This window comes from Marmota flaviventris, chromosome 4 (genome assembly GCF_047511675.1).
Source record: "Marmota flaviventris isolate mMarFla1 chromosome 4, mMarFla1.hap1, whole genome shotgun sequence".
Lineage (NCBI taxonomy): Eukaryota > Metazoa > Chordata > Mammalia > Rodentia > Sciuridae > Marmota > Marmota flaviventris.
In genome coordinates, this window is record NC_092501.1 from 44,859,781 (window position 1) to 44,864,840 (window position 5,060).

Genomic DNA, 5,060 nt, shown 5'->3' on the forward strand with positions numbered 1-5,060 from the left:
TCAATAAAAAAAAAAAAATTCCTTCTGGGTACTAGAGATTGAACCCAGAGGCACTCTACCACTTAGCTACATCTCCCACACCTTCCTTGTTGGATAGGGGTGGAGGCTCAGGGTCCTGCTGATTTGCTGATGGGGGCATCCAACTTGCAAGTCTCCTGCTTCAGCCTCTGGAGTAGCTGAAATTACAGGTATGCACCACAGTGCCTGCTTAATTTATCTTGTTCTTCATACAGTCTTCTGATAAAACAAAAATCTCCATTTCACAAAGAAACTGCATGTCTTTGCATTTTCTTCACAACTCTGGGAACTTGTACTTTCCCAAATGTGTGGGAGAGGTAATAATTCTTGAAAGTCTTCTTTGAACTTCTTGTGCAGAAAATCAACCAATCCTTAATAGTTTATCTCCTTCCTGAATCAGAGAATCTACATGTCCCTCTGTCTATTGAAGCAATTAAACAATTTTCTTTTCTTTTACTTTTTTTTTTTTTTTTTTTTTTTTTTTTTTTTGGTACTGGGACTGAACCTACAAATGTATGAAGGCTGACTCTGCAGCTGGAACAGATTTTTTTCTGCCTTATCTCCTAGCAGCCCTATGGGGATATACATAATTATACAGATGAGTCCTGAAACATAGAGAGATTAACTAATTTACCTGAATTCAAACCTTGGGGAGACTGACTACAACATAAAGCAAATGAAAATAACATTTGCAGTGTGTGGGTGGATACATATAATCCCAGAGGATTTGGAGGCTGAGGCAGGAACATCATGTGTTGAAAGCTAAACTTAGTAACTCAGGGAGGCCATACACAACTCAGGAAGACTCTGTCTCTAAATTGTTATAAGCCAGTCTATATGGACAATGACCAAACAGACTCTGTTTTACTCTGAGACTTCATATCATGTAAGAAATGCTTCTCCAGTGGGAAAGCCCCACATCTGTACCTGGTAATAGTTACCTAGCATAATATACTTGGCTACACAAAAATAGCAATTCTTATACAATGTGAAATTGTTCTCTTTACTTTACCTTTTTTGGGGGGGAGCAATATACCTTGTCAGAAATTAATTGCCTAAACATAAGTAATCATTCTCTAACTTATACTCAACTAGGGTCACTTTGACTCACTTCCCTTCTTCTTGCTTGCTGCTATGCCAACCTGGAAAGTCCTGAAGAAAATACGAATGTTCCCATTGAATTGTCTCACTAACTGCCCAATTCAGCTTCTGAACTTGCTAGCTTACAGAACCCAGATGTAGTTTTTGCCTTTAAATATCTTAAAACACTTAAGCTTGGGGCTATTCCTTGCAGAGACCATTTGGCTCTTGTAGGGAGAAGATATAAAAATATAAATAAGTATATTTATTTTTTAGCCAATATAAATATAGTCATTTATATTGGCTAAATAAAGTCTCTTCAATTTGACAAAATGGATTTGGTGTGTTTTTTGAGTGACCTGCCCCACAACAAAATAAAATATACAAAATGGCTGGGGATGTGGTAGAGTTGTTGAGTGGCCTGAGTTTAACCCCCAGTACTCAAAAATAAATATAAAGTTTCAACAGGGCAACTAAATGACAGCCAGCAGTGCAAAACTTTTATTAAAAAAAAAAGCTAGCTGGATATTGGGGCAAACATTGTAATCCCAGCAGCTTAGGGTTTTGAGACAGGAGAATCACAATTTCAAAGCCAGCCTTAGCAATAGCAAGCACCTAAGTGAGACTCTGTCTCTAAATAAAACACACATTAGGCCTGGGAGTGGGGCTCAGTGCTTGAGTGCCCCTGAGTTCATTCCCTGGTCTAAGGGGAAAAAAAAAAAAAGCAGAAGGAATCCAGTTTTCTAACTTGATTCCAGGATATATATATATAGTGTCTTTGTAACCAAAAATGAAAAAAAGGCACAAGGATCACATTGATGGGCAGTTAAATTCATGGAGGTTGGCAGCAGATGGGTCCTATGCTGTCTGCTTAGGACAACCTGTCATTGGAGGCAATCATTTGTATGCTTTGGAGTACATGGGGGATTATTTTGGGAGCCAGAAGTATTGGAGGACATTGGAACTGAGAGAGTAGAGGAAACCAAAATTGGATTGAGCCACCAGCTGCTCCAAAAGCCATTTGCATTGTTCCAGGAAACTACCCTCCCCTAGCCACAGCCCCCTCTTCTGATGCCTTCTTTTACCCATGGACACTGGCAGGTCTACCTCCAAAGCCCAGATATCATGCTTCCTTTTGGAACCCTCTGCATGGGATCACAACTTATCCACCATGTGATAGGTGACCATGTATACCAGCTCTGAGGTCCCCACAAAGGACTTCATGAGAAAAGAAAAATTGTGGGGAGTCAGATTGGAAGAGTCCCTGCTAATGGGAGTGCTAAAGAGGATGGTGCTTTAAGAAGGCCAACAGACAAATATGGAGATAAACAAGGGTAGAAGGTGATGGTGAGGAAGGGGATGGAAATGCAAGGAGGCTGCTGGGGTAGCTATGCCAAATGGTAGAAAAAATGATATGGCAACCTTGATACCAATGAGGATGCCAAGAAAGCAAGGAAAGAAAAAATAAGCCAGGCATGGTGGTACAGGCCTGTAATCCCAGATACATGGGAGGCTGAGGCAGGAGGATCACAATTTGGTGCCTCAGCCTCAGCATTTTAGTAAGACTCAGCAGTATGTTGAGACCATGTCTCATAATCAGAAAATGAAAAGGAGCAGGGATGTAGCTCAGTGGTAAAGCAACACTGAGTCAGGTCCCAAGCACCAAAAGAGAGAGAGAGAGAGAGAAGTTTTTAAAAATGTTAAAAGTCCCATACGTGGTCCTTCTTCACATGTTGTCTTAATCTAAAGATGTTCACTTCCCTGTAGAGAGGCCCATACCAGCAGATGTAATGTGCTCTGCTGCCATTCAAAGAAAACCACAAAGCAAATTTGCAATACAGAAGGCTCCTACTTTTTTTATCCTTCAAAATACCTTAAAAAGGAAAATTTGCATTTAGTATTTACATTTTATATTTTTTATACTTCCATAGGGTCAGGCATTTTTAATGATCACAAATAACCAAATCAGCCTTCAGACAGTTCTGATTTTATTGTGGTGTATCATGCTCATTATAATCTCAAAGGAGGGAAAACATGAAAACAGGGGTTGCAATAGCCCAAACCTGCATCCCAGCAATTCAGGTGGCTGAGGCAGAGCATCCAAAGTACTCCTGGGAAATATGGCCAGATCCTGTCTCAGAATAAAAATAAAAATCAAAGTCCTAGGATGTTATTCAATGTTAGTGTCCCCTGGTTCACTCCTCAGGAGCAAAGGGACAGGAAGTATCTTATTCCCAGCATTCCATTAACTATAGTGTCTCTGTTCTGAGCTGGACTACAATTAAGATGGTTTGTATGACCTGGGGTATAGACCTGGGGTTGTGACTCAGTGGTAGAGCTCTTGTCTCACATTCAGGGGGCACTGGGTTCAATCCTCAGCACTACATAAATAAATAAAATAAAGGTATTGTGCTCATCTACAACTAAAAACAAAACAAAAAAGTCTTTTAAAATGTATCATTCACTTTTTTACACTACAAAATACTTTAGAAATCTTAGAAAAGATTTTGTAATTTATAGGCCTCATTTCCTTGATTTCCTATTTGCCATCTTCAGCTATGATACAAAGGGTTTTTCTTTTTTCTCTGTAACTTATCTGTGTTGAAAGTTTCCTGACTTTACCAGAATAATTTTCTAAGTTTTACATTGATTTTATTATACCCTTGATTATTTAATAAAATAAAATTTCTCACTGAGGAGAGAGCTAAACTTCTTTACAGTTCCTATCAGTTTCTAGGTTTATTCTTCAATGTCCCCTTCAAAGAGGAAAATAAATATTATTTCTCAAGCACCATGCCTCTAAATTAAGGGTTCACATTGAACAGTTTTGTATTTTCACCTTCCTCAAATCAGTCCTAAATGTGGAATAAAAGACTTGGTGTGGTGGTGCATGCCTATAATCCCAGCAGCTCCAGAGACTAAGGCAGGAGGATAGCAATTTCAAAGCCAATCTCAGCAATTTAGAGAGGCTGTAAGTAATTTAGTGAGACCCTGTCTCTAAGTAAAATATAAAAAAGGGCTGAGGATGTAGATTAGTTGGTTAAGTTTCCCTGGGTTCAATCCCCAATACTAACAAACAAACCAAGGGTGTGGAATAAAACTAATGATAGCTGAGCTCATCAAGAAAGCCTATTGAAAATCACAAAAACTTTGGGACTCTATCATACAAAAACAGATGCCAGAAACATTAGACCTCTTTGATAGAATTACTGTGAATAAATGAGTTTTATTTTCAATGTTTCTTTTCACATTGAAGACAAAAGAAGCTTTGTCTATAGCACATCTTTCCACCTTATCTGGTTTTGATTTCATGGAAGCTATTTTGCAATTCTGCAAAATATAGATAGCTAATAGCAGTGCAAATTAACTCTCATCTCTACACAGGTACATTCTGCTATAGCAGATGGCTTCAGCTAAATTCCCTTTTCATCCCTTGAAGAAGCTCATCTGTGATTCTGCTTTAACTTTCCTTTGCTTTATATAAGTCTGTGCTTTTTGACTTCTCCTTTGAGTCAGTTATAATCTGCCTAGTTTTCTCATAGATTCAGTGAAAATTCCTAGCAAGCGCTCACTTTATATCTGTTTGAAGGTCACAATTTGACCTTTAAAAAATATGGTTTCAAACAATTCATAGGGTAAAGGTTAATTACAAGCAAGGCAAACCTTAGGCTTTAGAGTTTAATTCTCACACTTAAAGTTGGTGGGAAATCCCTAGAAGGCATTAATTAGGTGGAGAATTCTAGAAGAAAAGATGGCTAGCTGGATTAACCCCCAACAGCTCTGCATTCCTACTCTATCTCTGCAGAAGGTAACCCTTGGGCAGGTCCCTTCCCTTCCTTACACTGTACTCCTAGGTAGGTGGGGTGACAATAATCCCTTCACCACCTGGATTAGAGATAGTATCAATCATGAAAGCATTATCATCGTACTTATATAATATGGTCAGGAAGAAGAAGCAGGGT